The sequence below is a fragment of the Pinus tabuliformis genome, chromosome 7 (genome assembly GCF_031772625.1).
Source record: "Pinus tabuliformis cultivar Carrire ecotype Pingquan chromosome 7, CPIR1, whole genome shotgun sequence".
Lineage (NCBI taxonomy): Eukaryota > Viridiplantae > Streptophyta > Pinopsida > Pinales > Pinaceae > Pinus > Pinus tabuliformis.
The window spans coordinates 717,225,331-717,246,454 of record NC_142293.1 but is presented as its reverse complement, the minus strand read 5'-3'; the positions used below and the strand labels follow the sequence as shown (position 1 = coordinate 717,246,454).

At 39.2% G+C, this 21,124-nt stretch overlaps 1 protein-coding gene across 1 annotated transcript in view; it reads right to left on the bottom strand.

Moving 5' to 3' along the window:
* Positions 1-21,124, bottom strand: part of LOC149249539 (uncharacterized) — a 339,013-nt gene that overhangs the window by 148,490 nt on the left and 169,399 nt on the right. The window lies entirely within an intron of this gene.

Here is a 21,124-nt window from a genome sequence, read left to right as displayed (position 1 = left end):
CTTGTGAATTTTTTCCTGAGGAAACAGTAGAACACCTATTTCTGCTATGCCCTTTTGCCAGTGCTGTTTGGAATACTGTCGGCATTTCTTTGTCAGATGATTTTTTATGTCAAATTGTATCTTGCATCAAAGCCTGGCATTCTTGGTGGCAACGTGCATATCCAAAGAACCTCAGAGATCTCCCACCCATTATCAGTTAGGGGATATGGATAGCTCAGAATAATGTTATTTTCCAGAAGAAAGTTACAACTCATGAAAGAGTGGCAGCTCATTCTATGGCCATATATGATTTGATCCCGGATGAAAACACTAGCCACAGGCCTCGGAACATCTCAACTGAAGAAGTGGATCGGTCTCGTCCCTGGGCTTATTTCAATGGTGCTTCCCAGGCTGGGGACAAGTGTGGGGGAGGAGCAATTATTTACTTAAATGAAAACCATCTTTTCAAGGTTCTTTGGGCAGCTCCAGATCTTTGGTGATTCTTTAATAATTATTAACTGATTTAATGAAGTTTCCAGGTGTCACATGCACACACTCATTCCCATTCTGGAGGAGGTCTTGCAACTGAAAAGTTTTGATCAAATTTCCTGTTGTCATATTCACAAGGAGAGGAATTCCATTGCTGACGACCATTTCAAAGCAGGCGCGCAGCAAGCACTGGGCATATGGAAGATCTCAGAACATGTCGGCGATTCATTTTATGAGTTCTACCACAGGCCTTTTATAGATGGCCTGCAGGTGGAAGATGCACAGGAATGAGGACCAAATCTCTCTTCTCACAGCTCTTTATGGCACTTTATGTTATTTATGAGATCTTCTTTCCTAGATGACACGAGGCTAGCTCTGTTATGGTTATGTTTATATGTTTTTATGTTGAAAAACACTGATACTGATCTGAAAAATGCTTCTCAGGCCTGTTTTTTGTATTTATATTTTGATGGATGGCTGTAATCTTAAAAACAGCCTTTTTTTAATGCACTCCAGTGCATCTGCAAGATGTAATTTTCAAACTTTTGAATGAAAATTATGATTTTTCCTTGGGAAAAAAAATCAGACATTGCCCATACTAATAATGGCCATGCCATCTATATTTGTTTGAGAATTCAGTTGACATTATAAGATTTATTTTTTTGCTTATGGTTTGAAAGCTAAACGTTAGAGCTAGCAAGGACAACATTAAAATTAGTGAATGTAAAAATAAATGCTAAGTTTCTATTATGTAAAGTTGCACTTTAGTTAGTTGATAACGGATTAGGTATATCAACAGACTTAGATAGTTACAAAGGTGAAAACTATTTCTCTTACATATCATGATTCTTGCTTTGATTGTATGTGTAACAAGAATAATAAAATATGAGTTTTCTATTGCACATTTCATTCTTTTCTCTCCTTCATTGTATGCAATAAAATAACGACATTGGTATCAGAGCAGAATTAATTGATGGAGAATGTGGTCTTTGAAGTCCATAGTCAAGACAAGATGCTTTCAGCAAATGTAAATGAAATAACATAAATATCATGTATTTAAGCATCATGTAACGCTGAGAGAAGCCAAAATTTCAATTTTGTACAAAACAAAAGGAATTTGTGTACAAAAACTAGAGCATGAAATTTGATATATATATAGACACATCCTAAAAGGACATGTCTCTACTAAAGGACATGAGTCATAATGAAAGAGCACTCCCGCTTAGTTACATATATGGGGCCCTCATTGTAATCCGATCATATCATTTCACATACATTTTTTCAATAAATATTTTTCTATTCTAATTCGATTTCTTTATATTCCAAGTATTTTGGATATTTAATTGTTAAGCCATATTGGTCCTCACACTTGGTATCAGAGGCTCAGTTTCTTATCCTAGCTTTTCGAACAATAAATTTTCAGAGATTCTCTAATCCTGGTCCTTGACCATAACTCAGCAATTGGACCATTCTAAATTTAGATAAGTCAGCCGTTGGCCATTTTAAATTCAGAAAGCCTTTGAAGAATAGATCATTTCACCAAATTGTTGTTCTAAAAATAAAAATAAATAAATCAACTAAGGAAGTTAAGGATGTTTACGTTTTTAGCTTACGCAGGTACTTCTACATAGGTCTAAATGTCTAGGCATGTAGAAGTTGCCCAAAGTCTCCTTGGACACTTTCTCTACTGTGAGCAAGTTGCATTTGTAACTTAGCCTAAGTTTCAACTTCGGAAAAACACAATCATTATGCTAGCTTATTGAGCCAAAGAAACATTAGAAAAAGTAAAGTATTTACTTTTGTAATTGTGTTTTAATCTCGGCCCTTGACCTCAAGTGAGGCAAGATTTAATCTCGATCGTCAATCACTTTGGAGATTAGGGTTAAGGATTTCGCTCAATGAAGAGATATAAAATCAAGGCTAAGGAGAAGGAGAAGACACACAATACAGCAACACAAGATTGAGAGAGGTCTATCAGTGACTTGTGAGTGTGTTGGGTACGAGGAAGGGAGGCAGCAAGAACATCCAAATCAGCCAAGGAGGGCTTGATCAGCTGGATTAGATCCAATGTTGTACTTGTATTTTCTTAGTCGGGGCATTATCCCAAGACGAGAGCCCAAATAGGTTCTGAATCAATTTAATGATGAACTGATTTGATTGGGAAGAATCTGTTGTGTCATTTATTTTGTGAGATTGGTTCTGTTATGCTTCCAATAATTAATGTTCTGACCCTAGATGTGTATTACATTCAGTAGATTTGTAATCTACTAGGTTAATGATTTGTCAAATGCTAGGTTCACAAGAAAGCTAACATGGTATCGGACAAATAAACTATGAGAACCAATCCCAAGGAGCTAGGTTCAGGCATCATCGTATTGGGCAAAAAAAAATTAAGGGTCGAAATACATCATACAATACACTGAAAATTCGTTGTGGACAGGGCCAGATTCCATTTTTTTTAAGGAAATTAAGAAATAAAAGGTTGGTAATTGAGTGGGCCACCATCTAAAATGGTCAACAAGCCATCCACACCCAGCCACCATAAGAGTAGGCGATCAATTAGCATACAGGAAGAGTGTCCAACCGAACAATCCCAAATGCAGCGAAGGGAAGCGGCACAAATAGTCGAAAATCCAACAGTCAAGCAAGTGATCACACAGGATTAAGGCGCAAGATAAACCAATTAACCAGACAACAGTTTGACGGCAGAGGCGAGTCAAGGCAAAGGTGCGGAAGCACAAACAAGACATGGCAACAAGTGTTGAAGTATTTGAAGAACACTCTTAGCCCTATTGTTGCTTCTGGAAAATGCAACTTTGGTGTACTTGCCTAGTGCGCATCCTTTGCATACATCATCTCGTTCATTACTCAACTCTAGAACTCCTAATACTGTTCTCTTGAGAATTCTTAGAGCCCCATGGTGCAAGTGTCACATCCTCCTGTGCCATAGTTCATTCAAATCCTTTTCCCCACTGCTGCCTATCAGTGCCATTGGAGACTTTAGCTGTAATCTATACAGCCTGTTACTTTTGGCTCCAATTTGGGCCTTCTTTTTCCAACTCGGGTGTTTGACATATAATTTCTCCTTAATGAAGAAAACATCATAGTCCTTGTTTTGAAACTGAGATACAGAGAGTAAGTTCATCCCCAATCCCGGCACATGCAGCGCATTGGTTGCTCGAAGCCGATCCCCTGCTTCTGTTTGAAATACTATGGTACCTCTTCCTACGGGGGTACATTTTGACTTATTTCCCATGGTGATCTAGAAGTTCATCCTTTCTTCCTGATAATTCGAAAAACATTCTCGTATTCCTGTCATGTGCCAAGAAGCTCCACTATCTATATACCAAACCTCAAAGGAGGCAGAACTCGCTAAGCAAGCGACTTCTTCTTCCAATCTGGAAGCTAACATAGAATAATCATGATCCATGTTCCTCGTGCTCTCTTCTCCCTCTAGAGATCTGCGTGGGTCCTTCTGAGTTGATGCCCCGACATCATGCTCCTGACTCATAGCAGATTCTTTACTCCTATTGCCTAATCTCTCCTCTGATACCATGTGAAAATTTCTGACACGAAATTCTACTGCAGTAACTGATTTATTTCTCCTACTTATTTCTCACAATAAGTTGTTCACAAAACCCTTCAGCAAACATTAAAATAAATTCTACTACAGTTATCACATAATAGAATAGAGAAAAATAACAGTGATATATAAGCACAGGAATCAATCACATCAACACAGTTATTTTTGGACAATTGTCCCCGAAAAAACCCAATGCGAGAAAACCAGTACAGCAGATGAGGGTTTATTTATTATTCTTCAACAACAATATCTTTACAAGGAATAATTCTGCAGTACATACAGAAACCTTTAAGAAAACACCTGAGATAATTTTCCTCCTCAGCTAGGAAAAATTCTGACACCACAAAGACCCTTTATCCTTCACTGCATCACCCCTGCATCATCTGCGTGAGGATTGTGTCATCCCTGCGTCATCTGCGTGAGGATTGTGTGTGATCTCGTCCCTACCTGCGTTGTATCTCAGAGCTCTCCCTCTACACTGTCTCTCTAAGGCACTGCGTCACCGCCTCCTCAATCTCCGACTGATACTGAAACCCTCCTCTTCCTTCAACCTACAACTCTCCCTCTGAAATCGAACTCCTCCTTGAGAATCGATTTCCCTCGAGTTACTGATTATTTGCTCGGTGCATCTCCAAATGACTCTCAAGTCTTCTCTTATACTTTTCCTGTTGATGAATCAATGGCCGAGATTAAGTTTCTAATCAACAGCTACGATTAAAACAGACTTGATCCTCGTCTCTTAGAAGCTTCTCACCCATATCTTTATTAATACCCATTAATATTTTTATTTTCCTAAGTTTAGAATTAGGAACTCATTAAAAATATTAATTATTTTAATAACTCCTCATCCGGGTGGAATTTCTCCAAATGATTTTTGGGTCTTGCAGATCTCATGTGTTCTAGCCCCTCTACAAAATTTTGGAGCTAGAGCACATCCAATGCTGACCAAAATCAGTAGGAAATTTGCTAATGGTTTTAAGAACATTGATCATCTAATTATGTATCTCTTGAGCAATTGTCATTAATATCCTTTTCATTCTTGTATTGCCTCACATAAGTGTTGAAGGAAACCTTGGTCAATTGTTCTAAGTAACATTTTGGATAAGTGCTCTAATCTCTTTTGCTTGCCATCATTGTCATTATTGTTTCATGGTTAAAATCTATTGTGGACGATAATTTTATCCTTGGCATATTGGTGATTTGTTGTTAAGAGCATCTATCTTATTTCTTGAGCAATTATCTCTTGGTTAGATTTGATACATCTTGTGGGCACTAGTAAAATTGAGCTTTATCTTGTGTATAAGATTGTCTCCCATTCATTTAGTACTTTTTGTAATAACTGAAGTTAAATCATAAGATTGTCTCCCATTCATTGAGTACTTTTTGTAATAACTGAAGCTAAATCATAATTAAGTACTTAAGATCATAATCAATCTTAACTCAAGAACACTCAAGTCAAATTTTGCATTTGCATCCTAGGCCTAGTCCTGCATTAATTAAACTTACCTCCAAGCATAAGCTTGGTTGATAGAAAGATAGGAACACCCTTCATCTCTTACTTGCAAACGCTAGACCCTCTCTAGTGGTTAAAACAGTGACCTTGCAGTCATCAGAGCCACAGTCTCTGCAGCGCCGGAGGCACCGGGTATGTTAGATTTCAAGGGGAGGTATCGTTAACCAAGCCTTTGCTTGCTTCGCCTTGACTTCTCTCTACCACTTACTTTTGAGACTAGCCTCAAAATAGATAAGGATCAAGGGATATACTTAGCTAGGCATATAATTAAAATCAATCAAGATTCTTGCATCACACCTAGATTGTAGGACTTGCACTTCATATAGGATAGCAAAGCATCTAAGCAATGATTGTTCATCCGGTCACCTGGTATTTAATTGATCTAAAGCAAGTAGTTGACTCCACAAGGCACTAATCTCATAAATACTTCAATCTAATCCTTTAACTTGCTATAATCAACCAAGTGGCTAAACCATTCAATCATGTCTCCCCGACTTGTTTGTTGCCAATAAGTCTTGCATTTCAATTTTCCATGGGGACTACCCCCCATAGCCCGTTGCTGGGAGACAGCTAGAATGGAGTGGTCGGGGATCAAAGTGACAACCCCGACCTGAGTCATTGTTGCATCGTGCCTATACAATCTGAGCAACAACAAAGATGATAGCCCAAAAATAATACTCAAAGATTTTGTTCCTTTCCTTCTTCTAGTCTTCTTCTTCTTCGCTCTTTTAGGTCTCTTTCGCTTCCTTGATCGAACTTCTTGCGTGATGATTAGATGATCTTCAGGTGAGGTTGATGTCTCTTATATATCGGCTTTTCTTCTAGGTCAAATAGCCCTACGTGAGGCCGACTTGTCATCTTATGAAGGTCGACTGTTGTTTCTTATTTGACAAGGTCTTGGAGGGTCTTTATGACACTTTTAACTCTACAAAAAATTTTCTTTACAAGATACAACATGCCCAAAAGGGTCTTACATGTATGACAATGACTCTTTTGACTTCATAACTCTAAGACAAACCTAGAAGCACTCAATGGGTGCTTGCCCTATAAATAAATTTATCTTGAGCATGAAACCCATGCATCAAGAATGACACTAATAAATTTATTTTCTCTTTAATATAAAATATATGAAATCATGAATACAATAGATATTATGAAGACCGAACATAGTTACACATTTCAACAACCAAGACATCGGAATCCTACATTTCTCATTTCCAATAGTTGGCAACCATGGTGCCAAACATCTCGAAGCAGAGGTTGGTCATGCTCTTTATAGAGGGTTTGGCGAACCACTGCATGGGTGGGTCAAGGCTTTCAAGCCTACCACATTGCATGATTCCATCACCAAGACACGAGATATGGAAGATGCAGCTCCAAAAATGAATTTTCCATCCAAAACACTAATCCCTCCAAAGGAAAAGGACAAGAAGTCTTTTCAGAGAGATGGGACAAGGAAGGATAGGCTAGATGAGGAGACTAGAAACGAGTTGAGGAGGAAGAAACTCTATTTCACTTGCAAAGAACCATGGGAACCTGGTCATAGATGTTTGGGAAAGGGGAAGATTCACTACATTGAAGTGGTGTCCAACAGTGACAATTAAGATGATACAACATTGGCACCAAGCAAGGAGCCTATCAGTTACAGAGAAGAACAGTCCCTTGAGGAGGCTAAGGGAGACGAGAAGTCGTGAATTGAAGGGCGTACTATCACCTCTCTCTAGAGTTCCTAAATATTACACCGTCAATATCAAGGTTGTCATATGGGAGCAACGAATCATAGCATGGGTTGATGGTGGAGCTCCATAAAATTTCATCAATGCAGCTTTGGAGGTAAGGAATGACATTCCTACAAAAGAATTTGATGGCTTCAAAGTGAGGGCAGTTGATGGGTATAACATGACATGCACACAAGTGGTTCCACGTTTGAGCGTGACATTGGGTAATTACACGTTCACTGATGATTTTTATGTAATAGAACTTGCAGATACCAATGTGGTGTTAGGAGTACAATGGTTGTATTCAATAGGAAGATTCGCAATGAACTACCAGGTGATGAAAATGGAGTTCCAGGACTCAAATGGAAGCAAAGTAGTGTTGAGAGCAAGGTTGCACGAAACGGGGAAACGGGTACGAGTTTCCGAAACGGGCACGGGTATGAAACGTGACCCCCCCCCCCAATTTTGGAAACAGGGAAACGTGAATATATATATATATATATATAGGACATTTAAGAAATATGTGTAATCATAAAGCATATATGATACATTCTAATTTATTACATTATGATAAAATTGTCAATTGCCAATGCATAAACTATTAAATGTACATCACATTCACTCATAAATGATCACATAATGAAAATAGAAATATCCGAAATCAACCACGAGAAATTTCTAATTTCTTGTCTCGTGCTTGATTGGGAGTCTCCACCTACATAGTCGAACGACCTTAGTGCTCTTGATTAAATACAAGTTTCATACCCTAGTACCCTACATGCTCTTGATTATTGGGAGTCTCCCTGCATAGAGGGCTTGGTTCTCTTGATTAAATACAAGTTCCATACCCTAGTACATGATAAAATCCAATGGAAACATTGCAATCCCCCCAATCTTGAAATCCTGAAAAACAGATAAGTCTGTTGGATTTTGAGTGAGATCTAAAATTCTACTTTCTCCATATGAAATCCAATCAGGGCGAAACCACTCTCAAACATCCTGAGTCATTTCATGGTAATATTACAAATTTAAGTAAAAGGATGAAAATGAAAAATAAAGGAGAATATCCCTTTTACTTTAAGAATTTAACATTACCATGAACTGCATATGCCTCAAACTTCGTGATGAACTGCATATCAACACTAGGCAAAAGTTCACTTTTATAACTTTAGACAAGCATCTAGAAGCAACTAGAAGGCATTAGAAAAACGTGCCAGTACGGCCACAAACGCGTTTCTGGGTCTTACCGTACGCGTTTCCGTGTTTCGTTTCTGTTTCCGTGCGGAAACTCCTCCCCTGCCAGCGTTCCCTGCAACTTAGTTGTAAATGTATTTTGTAATGAGCTTGGCATTCTCTACAATGTTTTTTACCTACTCCACTTTGCCTACGTCCTCAAGCATGAGGTCTATGCAATGTGCAACACACGGAGTCCAAAATATGGTCCTATATTTTGAATCAAGCATCTTTCTAGGAAGAACATAGTTTGAGGCATTAGCAGTGATGACCTACACAACATTCTACTCCCCCACTTCCTAAATAATGTCATCCAAAAGCTCAAATAAAAGGGTTGCATCCTTCACCTTATTAGATGCATCAACTGATCTAAAAACACATGGTGCCTTGAGGGCAAGAAATAAGGAGATTAATGATAGCACAGTTCTTTCCATCGATCCATCCATCTGACATGATGGAACAACCTGTTTTGAGCCATGAATCCTTATACTCAACCAAATACTCATTAATGTAAAATATCTCTTTTTGCAAAAGAGCTCCCCTCAATTCATGCATACTAGGGCCTTTGAAGCCCTTTCCTACAGCTATAACAAAGTCCCACATAGCTTGGTAACAAGGTGGGCAAGTAGCATTAAATGGGATATCTGCATCATACCACCATCTAGCAATGTATTGATAAGAAGTTTCTTCGCATTTTTTTTCCAATGTTGATCCAAAGTGGGTTGATGACTTGGCTAGGAGGAAGTGGGATTAGAAGAGGCAATGTTGGCAGAGGATGCAAAATAACTCTGGATGTTTGTTCTCTTTGTTCCTTTTGATTGTTGGCCAAAAGAAGGATGAACATAGTGAAAGGGGTCACTGGTGGAATGGATATAAGAGGAGTCTTGAATCTCATAATCATCATACCCACTCTCTTTCATGGCTTCTAATAATTCCCTCTTCCTTGTAATGTCATATTGGATGGCCTTCTCCCTAGCCTTATCCTCATGAAACCTTTCAAACTTGGAAAGGTATTATGCCCTAATAGGACCTAATACTTCATTTGCTACTTCACATTGATTTACTTGGCCTCTTATCCCAGCCAAGTGTTGTTTCAATCTGAGAATACAACCACCTCCAATAGGTTTTATGGCATAATTTGCATATCATTTTTCCATCAATCAAATCACAATCAGTCCATGCACTGACCTTGGCTTTTGGATCCATGTTGGCTTGAAATAATTAAAATTTCCAAAGAAATGTGCCATTAAAAAAACATTGCAGCTAAGAAACATGGAAAACGAAAGCTAAATTTAGGAAAAGAAATGCACATGTAGCCTAGAAATTTTGATAACATAGAACTAGAGATTTGATACAATCGATGATAGAAGTTAGAATTTTAGAATACATAAAAAAATTAATACATAGATAGTAGTCAAATGAGGAATTTTTCAAGTGAAAATCCTTACCTGGAAATGCAAAGTAGCTTCCTTAGCCTCCTCTTGAAGATGCCATTGACAACTCCAAACTATCTCGAAAATAGCTCCAACTCCAACTTCAATCCTCCAAGTTGACTACTCCAGCAAAAACTCAACACTCTCCAAGCTCCCAATCAATCTCACAAAAACTTCAAATGAGATTTGTGAGACAAATGAGAGGGAGAGGGTCCTTTTAAAGGCTTGGAGAGGGTGTTTTTGGAGGAAAATAACCCTTATTTTCCCTCCAAAACACCCTAAAACCTACGTAAACCACGATGTGTGGGTCCTCTGCGGCCTTGGTAGCTAACCGACAGGTATAGGACGGAACTGACTGATTTGACCATAAACCAGAGGATTTCGTCCTCAACTGGCCTGTTAGCACTGATTTTTTCTAAATTCTAGGCGAAGGGAGGGGTCCAATCGAGTTTTTCTGTTGGTTTGACCCGATCAGCTAGTGAACTGGCCAGTTTGACCAGTTATTGGTTTAAACCGACTGATTTTTAAAACACTAGAGCTTGTTCTACATCAATCTCACTGTGGCTCACTTGCCTCTGCAAATGCTCTCACCAAAACTGAAAATCTTACTTCGGCTTCACAGTCCCTGTCCCTCTCTCACTGCTTCGATTTCTCTGGCTCTCTCTCCGGCAATTGAATGCTGCTACTTAAGAAATCGATATGATCATGAAATCGAATTATACAAGTGATTTCTCCAAGCCCCATCAACTTCTTGTTATAATCCTCTGTTGGGACTCCAATGACCAAGATTAAATCTTAATTGTTGGCTATGATTAACTTGAAGCCGATTCTTGTGAGTTTCTAGAACATTCACACCTTAACTTAATTAATTCTGATTAATTAGTCATATTCCCTAAGTTTAGACTTAGGAAATATGAAAAAACTGACTAATAATCTAATTAAGTCATTTCTAGGCGGAATTTCCAAAAACAATTTATGGGTTTTGGAGATCTCATGCATTCTAGCGTCTCCACAAAATTTCAAAGGCTAGAACACATCCGATGCTACAAAAACTAACACTCCCTCTTAGCGAGGAATGTGTTTTAACGTTGACGCTTCTTGTAGCAACACCTTGTCTCTGCATCATCTCTTATTACGTTGTTGATGTCTAGTTGTTGCTGCCCACCAACCACTACGCAACTCTGATGCATACAACATCTGTGTTGTTGCTGACTCTGCAAAACTGCTTCCAACACTGCAACTACCTCTCCATCTATTGCTTTCGCAACTGCAACATCTGCAACTGAAAAGCATCCTAAATATTGAATCAACTGTGATCAGTATGATGCATCTTTCTCCTGAGTCTCTAACTACTACTAGTATCTGCGCTATCACTGAGGTATCTGTGTCACTGCTGACTCTGCACTATGCCACCTGCACTGCTACCAACTCTGCACTGTGCTCCTCAGCATCTGACTGCAACTAGAGTCTGCATCTGTCACTCTGGCATCTAACTGCATCTACTGCCACTTATCCATCATGCTACAAAATACTATGGGCCCCTGCAGCAAGGAATTGATTCAAGAGGTGGACCTCCTCAAGAATCTTGCCCATCTGTAGCACTTTGGGGCTACAACACCGGGTCACCCCATTTCACTCCTAGGGTTATGTCAGCAAACATGGCGAAGTCTTCCTCCAACCTGGAGGACAACATATAGATCTTTCCTGATACTGCTTGCAGGTCCTGCTTCTCATCTTTGTCCTTCTTCCTGAGAGGACACTAGGTGTTGTAGTGACCAAGCTCACCACATGTGAAGCACTTGACCTTTGACAGGTCCTTCTTCTTCTTTCGTCGCTCCCCCTGTCCCTGACTGGAACCCTTCGATGAGAGGGCCACATTCTCCTCCTTCACCAGCTTCGATCTGTTGCTGCTGCTGCTCCCACTGATGGAGCTCTTCACTAGGTCTCGTCTCCAACTCCTCTTGCTGCAAGTCGGCCCACTTCCATTAGATCAATGGTCTCTAGAGTAGCAGCGATGGGTTGGAAGATCTAGCAGATGGATGTGACGACCACATTTCAAAATGGGATTATTCAGGAAGAGGTGTACATTGAGTATCCATAAGGATTTGAGGTGCATGGGAGGGAGGCCCTTGTATGCAGGTTGAAGAAGGCGTTATATGGCTTGAAGCAAACTCTGAGAGCTTAGTACTCTTGGATAGACACTTACTTACAACATATGGATTTCAACAAGAGTGATATGGATCCAAACCTCTACTACATTATGATGGGTTAGGATCCCTCATTCTTGTACTGTTTGTGGATGATTTATGTATTATAAGTATAGAGAGACTTGTAGAGTACTGCAAGTATGACTTTGCTTCACTGTTTTAGATGATGAACATTGGACCAATGCACTATTTCTTGGGGTTACATGTGTGGTAGGAGGAGGGTCATATCTTTCTGGTATAGGGGAAGCATGCAACATACATTTTGATGAGATTTGATATGGACGACTGTAAGCCCATTTCCATGCCTATGATTACCAACTAGAAGAAGCTTCATGCTTCTGAGTCCGAGTTGGTTGAGTTGGTTGATCCCACAATGTATCATCAATTGGTAGGCTCATTAATATATTTGGTTAACACTAGGCCAGACATTAGATATAAAAAACATACAAACATAGATTGAACCATATAACATTAAGCATCTAGAAGTTATAATCTTCATCAACCACATCCACAATTTTGTAACATACAACATATTGAGTCTCATGATTCATCAATCTTAAAGTTTCAAGCTCTCAAAATTCTATATATAACATTTATCATCATCGATCACCAAAGTTGCACTTGTAAGCTAAGTGTAACCATTACAACAAAGAATATCTAACATGAAATGAAATGTTATAAAATGAAATGAAATGAAACAACTTTCAACTTTCACGAAGCATCATATTCATATTGAAATGAAACCAATAAATTTTGAATCCACATCATTCCTACACCCTTCGTCAAGGAAATTTGATATGGTTCTATGCCTTATAGAGATGTTTGTTCCTGTGCCTCCATATCCACTGCCATTCGAGGATGCTAATGGAGTTCTTTGTGCATGTGATTGTGAGCTATGTTCAAAGTAAACCTTTGATTTTTTTAGATTTGTATTGGGCTTCCTCCTCTTCCATTATGTATTTAGCTCTTTGTGTTGCTGACACACTTACACAAGCTTTGATTCCTATTTGTTTATCTCCATCCCATGGACTTTTCCCACAAAGGTGCTCTTTGGCACCAGTGTATGAACCTGTGTAAATGTTGTTGCAATGGGTGCACGTAAATTTAGTGGTTCCATCCCCTTTCCCTACTCCAGGCCTAGTAACATATTTCCACATTGGGGTTTGGTCTTGTTTAGTTTTTGGGGCCTCATCATCTCCACTCTCTTCCTCCTCACAAAGGTATGCCTCTCCAGGGTTTTCATCAAATCCACTATAACCCACTTCTTCATCCTCTTCATCATGATCAACCCTCCTCCTTCTACTCTCCAACACCATAATAACAAAAAAAGAACCAACAACAAGAAAATGCCAAGCCATATAGCCATAATGTTTGAAGTTTTGAGTCTGCAAAAAAATGGAGGAATGGTAAATAGAGAAGATAAATTTTTTATTTAGCAATGAACATATAAAAATCAAAAATGCTAGATTAGAGTGTAAATCCTACCTCTTTGGCCTTCAATCCCAAGCTCCAATCTCCCTTGCAAGCTCCTCCAAGCTCCTCTCTCTTGCTCTCTCCAACTTGACAAATGATAAATAATGGGAGGGGAAAGGGCCTTTTTAACCTTTTCCCCCCTCCCCTTCCCTCCCTTTCCTCACTGTCTGTTGCCCCTCCCTCTTTGTCCGCCGGCCGACCCTCCCTCTTCGCCACGCGACTCATTTTGCTTGCCGACGGGAGTGATTTTTTAAAAGAGGGAGTGGTTGGGAGCGATTTTTTAAAAGAGGGAATGGTTGGGTGTGATCTCTCCCTAACCGCTCCCTCTTTTAAAAATTCGCTCCCTGAGTGAAAGGGAGCGTCAAGGAGCGAACACTCCCTTAATCGCTCCCTAAAAAACAAGGAGCAATTTTTTTTAAAGGGAGCGTGCTCCCGAAATTTGCTCCCTATCCACTCCTAAGTGGCACGCGAATCAGGAGCGGCTTCCCTGGTGGGGAGGGGTTCTCCCCCGCAACCTTGTTGTAAAAGCCACATAATACTTTCCAACCAAACAAACCAACAAATTTCTCTCCTTGAATGCCAAAAACCAGATGAAAGTGACTTAGAAAGTTATGCCAAACACGTCAGTGAAAAAAAGGGATTGGCTACGGTGGGATCATCACCACCGAAACCAATCAAAAGTAGAAGGGGTCTTAAAACCCTTAGAGCCTCAACTCACAAAACAGAAAAGTCTAATCAACGATGATGAGAAAATGATTTCTCCTCTCTCTTAGTTAAAGATTCTTTTTGGAGTCTCTTCTCCTCTATGTCACAAGGTCCGTCGAACTTTAACCTTGAGGTTCGAATTTTGGCAAACTTTAAAAAAAAATTGAGGTTCGACGAATGTCACCAAACCTCATAGCCATTGACCCAGTCCATAGATGAAAATTCATAACCTCATGTCACAACTCAAGCTTGTAATTTATCCTTGCAGTTTCGATGTCCGTGATAGCATTTTTTATGTTCACTGATGTTGATTTCTTACTATTTTATCCTATAATTCATTATATATGTATAGATATATATATATATATATATATATATATATATATATATATATATATAGATAGATAATGAATATATATAAACCTAATGGCGAACCTCATCCGAACCTCATCAAAAAATTTGAACTCAAACCAAACCTAATCATTGTCAAACTCGAACTCGAGCCCGAATCATGAGACATTGCTTCTTCTTATTTTAACTCGAGGGGTTACAAGTTTCCCTCCACTTAGCCGCAATTTGGGCTTCCTTCACAAGTTTTTCCCCAATTATCCCAATTCATTAATGATGCGCAAAAGCATTGGATAATGGGTTTCCGCCTTTATCATTGACTATAGCCTACAGGGCTGGATAGGCTACTTCGTCCTCCCTTGGTCCATTAATTAATAGGGACCATTACAGTCTCCCCTTCCCGACATTGCTTGTCGTCAAGCAGTTGCAAGTTCAAAAGCTGCAAAATTCTTCCCTTTCCTTTGAAGATTGAATATGTCGCAATTGACTCATATCACTTCCTCTGATCACTTTCAAAACATCCATCTCCTTCCAGAACAAATGATATGACAGCCCCTGGCTCTTCTCCATATTTCAATATTTGCTTTAGAGTTTAGAGCAAATGAATAGATTTAAAACAATACTTTGATAATTTAAGTATTTGCAAATTGATGCCTGCTAAAACGTTAGGTATGCAAATTACAGGCTGCATAGCAGGACAGTCATCTGGCCAACGTGTAGTCCTGTCCACCAAAATTCTGTTCCTCTTGTTATATACCCAAGAAAGTAGTTCGTCAGGTAAGCTAGACCCCAATTTTGGCTTTACAGTACATATACTTTTCAGATTTTGCCATACCATGTCCAAATAGGATCTTGATTGAAACTCCAAATTCACTGCTGCCTTCTGTACAAAACTGAATCCTCTGGAATTCCTATAATTCCATACTCAGGCATGCTCCACATTCCAGGCGCTCCTCCAACGGTTTTCACAGTACTGGGTGAAGAGTAATCCCGGAGAATACAGAACACAACAGCACCATTTGCACTCAGTTCATATTGTGCTTGAAAATTATCAATAAATTTTTGGAAAGGGATCAGTTGCTTCTCGCTTTTGAAACTTTGAGGAAAATCAGCGGATTCACAATTAAGGAGTCTGTTCACAGGGTCACAACCTCCATATTCTGTCATCCATTTTTTCAGAGTCAACTGTCCACTTTGAATGTTTGGAATCTTTCCAGCAAGGAACATTTTTAGATTGATTGTTGCCCCAGAAATGGTAAAATAGTTGATGATCTGTTTCTGTTCCTGTGTAGGTCCCATCTCCTTCTTTGGGGCCTGGATAACTGCTTTAAGAAAAGCCTTTGTTGTCCTGAGTCCAAGTAACTGAAGAAAATTTCACCTATGAAAGGACATCAGGTTCCATACTCTTATCTGCCATTCTGATAATCTCGTTGTTCACCCAATCACTGCCACCAATACTTAAGCCGACAACCAAGAATTCCGCATTTTCACTGACCTCAGAGGTACTTAATGCTACTTTTGTCAGTGTGTTAGGGTCACACAATACCTGTGCTTCTGCTTGTAAGTATCCTGATTATAAAGAATATTTTGGTCTAGAAGCCCGATATTAGAAAAATTAAAGTACTTACCAAATTTGAATGGACAGTCATACCTAGGGTGGTCATGTAGGGCTGTGATGCACTTACTCAGTTCACCAGTCTTTGGCAAGGATTCAGTTAAGGCTGTTTGTCTCTCAACACAATCCTTGACTTTCTTTGAACCAAGATCTTCCAACCTCCTGTAAAATTCATTTGCAAACTTACTTTTCCTTGCTTTGGGGTAAACCTAGTGTTGCTTCCCCTATTTGGGGTTCTCACTGTGCTGTAGCAGTCCTACAGGGGTGTGCTTGGGATTGTTCCGCTGACATGTTATATATGACTTTGTGTGCCTTAACACGTCACCCTTGAGGCCCTTCCAAGAAAACCTTTGTATGATCTGCCAGTGTGTCTCAAAGAGTCCTTGGGGTCTTGCTAACTGTGGGTCATGTACATCGGTCAAAATTTCCCTCTTGATTGTAGACTCAGGAGTCAGATATACCCTGTCCTTATAGAAGGTGACTTCATCCTCTATCCTGTATCTGTCATCTTGGACAAGTCCGTCCATCAATTCACAAGCAAATTTACTTTTGGAATATTCTACCGGGAGGTGGGATTTCCAATCTCTGCTGATATCCCTGAGTGAGCAGCTGGTCTCCTGGACAGTGCACTATCCTCCACGTTCTTCTTGTACCTAGTTACCAAAATATTGTTGGCTGCTACTTGTTGGTACCTGATTTGTGATTAAATATTCTGCTTGCAATCTCCAAGCTTACTTAGTACGTCCATCTGCTTGGCTGATATAGTTTGAGGGCCACCATTGGACATACCTCTCAATTTTACAACCACTCACGGGTATTGAGCCTAAAGAGGAAAAACACGGGGGGCAAAGAGCTTGTTAGACCTGCAATTACAGGATTTTCAACTCACTTCCTCACGTTGCAATGTCTCAATGCTCAACATAAAAACCTGAAGAAAATGTTTTCTTCTGATGATTGGACTAAATCTCGGTGAGCTCGTAGACAAGATGAAAAAGACACCAAAAAGAAAGTGTTCGACAATTATTTTTGGAAAAGGTCTGCAGAGCTTGTAAAAATTACCAAGTCCCTTGTTAAGGTGCTAAGGATGGTGGATGGGGAAAAATTGACCATGGGCTACATTTATGAGGCTATGGATCAAGCAAAGGAGCAGATACGGGCAACTTACAAGGACAGGTGAGTTAAATATGGCCGTATATGGGATATCATTGATAACAGATGGAACAATCAACTCCATCGTCCTATACATGCAGCTAGATATTTTTTGACCCCAAAGTATCATTATAAAGCTTGGCTAGGAGATCTGTAAGATGGGGAGGTCAGAGCTGGATTGATTGATTGCTTGAAACGCATGGTCTCTCTAGCCATGCAAACTAGCTAGAAATACATAGACAACTTACTCTTTTCAGTATGGCAGTTGGTACCTTTGGCAAAAACTTGGCAAAGATGGCAAGAGATGTGGATCAACCAAGTAAGCAATTCCAATTTCCAATTTGTTTTTCTTTTCAAGATAATTTGTTTACAAATTTACAATTCAAATTATCTATAAATACTTGTAATTCGTAAATGTTGAAATTTGGTACCGGAGGACAGGTGGTTCCCTTAGGCTTTGATCTTTGGCCTAGGGAAAAGTGTCCAAAAGAATTTAATTTTTCTCCTAAAGTGACTTTGTAATTTTATAAACTTAAATCTAATTTAAAAGTGACTTTAAGTGATAAAGTTACTAAGTCTAATTTTAAAGTGACTTTTATAAAGTCAATGAAAAATTAGAAAGGAAAAGTGACTTTGGAAATAAATGACTAAGTGGGTCTTTATTAAAGTGGGGTGAATTAAAAAATAAAAAGTGAAATTTAAATGAGCATTTAATCTCAGCCATTGATCTAAATCTATTTCAGCCATTGGATTTAGAGATCACCCAAAAGTCATTTGGAGTTATATTAAGGGAGGAAAAGGAGGAAAAGATCACATTCGATTCAATTCTTTCATGAGAAGATTGAGAGCAAGAGAGATTTCTAAGCAGGGAGGAGAAGGAGACAGCAACTTGGCACACATTCCAAGGCAGCAGTTGAGCAGATTTGTACAGCTGATTCAGCACACAGTGAAAGGCAGATTTTAACACGATTTTCGAGGAGAGGTTTGCACAAAAATCGAGGAGCAGTTTGCTGGTTTTTCTGCATACAAAACGAGGGCCATACAACAACATTGAATGCTGAAAGTGGGCACGAAAATCGAGGAGACCGTACAGCATTTATTGCTGTCCTGTTTGTTGTAATTTCCAGTTTGTTGTGAAGCATGGGAAAAGAGATAAGTTGTAAATTTGCTTGCTGATTTTTTTGCTGAAAATTTCTCACTGTAAAAGGCAATTTTCAGAAATAAAGAAGAGCTCTCAAACTGGTTTTCCCCAAGAGTTGTAGGGGGTTTTTCCAGGGTCACATTGACCAAAAATCTCAGTGTTTAAATGTGTTTTAATGGCTGTTTATTACTGCTGATTTTTATTTCTGCAATTTCCAGCATTCTATAAAATTTCCAGAATTTGTGTTTTCAGCAAATTTATTTTTTTCAGCTTGTTAAATGTATGGTTATGGGAAAGGGCATTTAACTATATGGGAGAAATAAGGAGAAACTGAAAACCGGGGTGGGAAAACAGAAATTTCTTCAGTAAATAAGTAATGAAATGAACTAACTTATGAATTAATGTCGTTTCTTTGCAGCAAATTGGTGGGAGTCATTTGGCAGCCAATATCCTCAATTGCAAAAGTTTGCAATTAGAGTCCTCAGCCAAACTTGCAGTGCTTCAGGTTGTGAGCACAATTGCTCTGTTTTTTAGCATATACACACGGATAAGAGAAATCGTTTGGAACAAAAACGGTTAAATGATCTTGTCTTCGTGCAACACAACCTTCGACTAAGGCGGAACCAAATGATGAACAAAACACCTAATCTAGATCCCATTGTGTTGGACGATATTGATCCAACATCAAAATGGGTGGAGGAGACTGAAGATCTTGTGTTTGATGCTGATTTTAATATTGACGTGGCATTAGCAGGGGATGAAGCAGATTTGGTGGCGCTATTAGAACCAGGATCAGTAGCCGCATCAAAGAAAGGCAAGCAACCAATGGAAGGCACTAGTTGTGCAGCTCGACCAACTCGTGCTTCCATTAGGTCCACTTCTATTGTTATTGGTGGGAGTGCTACTGAGGTTGCAGATGAGGCTAAGGCATCCTCAAACTTTGAACCAGATGATGTCTATTTAGCTCTTGTTGATGAATATGAACATGTGTCTAGTAGTGGTGATGAATTTGATGATTGATCATGTGTAAACTCTAGAGTCTAGAGTCTAGACTTGTAGTCTTGTAGTAGGCCAATGGCCTCATAGCTTGTAGCATTGTTTTCGGACTTTGTAGGTCATTTAGAGCCTCATTGCTTATGTATTTTGTCGATGATATGTATTGCACTCGGTGCCATTTTGATTTATTCACCTTTACATGGTATATAAACGAGCAAGCTTTGCATATTTTGTCTCCATTGGCTTGGAATTATGGTTTTAAATCTTAAAAATAGTTTTTTTCATTAAAAAATAATTATTTAATGTATTTTTTTTAAATCGGTTCATTTAGACCTCACTAGTGTCGGTTCAACCAATTTCGGTTTTGAACCTGGTTATTAGGTGGACTGGACCAGTCACCAGTCCCGGTTTTTAAAACTATGAGAGCAACGCAATAGCCTCTGAAGGCAATTTCAAATCTGCTGGGGAATAGAAAAGTTTCAATGGCAGAAGTTGGGCAGAGGTTTGGAAGGCCATGAGAGACCTTTTCCCAAAGAGCAACAGACCAAATAGCTTGAGGAAAAGCTGGTTCAAGCTAAGTGTAGAAGCGATTGCGGTAGGGTGACACAGTAGCTGCGCAAAACCATTTGGACGCCTCAATTTGAGCTGAGGTCAAAGCCCAGATTTGCTTGTGGAGTGAGGAATTTCTCCTCACTAGATTTTCTTGCCAGTATTTCTCTGTAGGATTGCCAGTTTCGGCATCCAAATGTACTAAGTTTCTTTCACTGCTGCATAATAATAAAACCCCCAGTGGTTGCACCGATTTTCCCAAGTTGGGTTTTTCCGAGGACATTGATCCAAAAATAATTGTATAACTGTGTTATTTTATGTGTGTGCGCAAGTATTTCTTCTAGCGTTTATTTCTTCTGCAGTGTTATTTGTGTAGGTTGCACTGTGAGTTATTCAGTATTTGTTGTGGGAAAGAGTAAATAAATTGTTAAATAAATTTAACAATCAGGAGAATAATTTCCAATTGTTGCAATAGGAATCAAGTTTCCGGATTTTCACAAGATATACACAATCAGCCAGGGCCAAAACCTCTCCAATCTTGAGAGGAAAACCCACAGAATTCTTCTTCTTATAGAATCTTCAATTGACAAATTACAAGACCTAGACCCTTGACCAAGACTTCTCCAAAACAAAGTCAAACCTTGCTTCTTTTTCCAAGTCAAACGAACAGTGTCTTCTTTGTCTTCAACCTCGACCTAGCAACATCTTGTCTGCTACCTCAACCTATTTTACTGCAACTTCGACTTACCTAAGACTTCTGCAATTTTCGGCCCTTCTTATAGAAACCCTATCCCATATGTGTATGATGCAAATGGTGAGCTTTGTCTTCTTTCACCCTCGCTTGAACTTCTTCTTCTTCCTAGTGAGCTTGGTCCTTGAAAACATTCCTTATTGGCACCAGAACTTGACTCTTTTGATAGCACTGTAACTCGGCTTTTTTGTAGTAGATAAGAACCCTGATTTTCTTCACACATGTGAGAGTAAGAGGCCCAA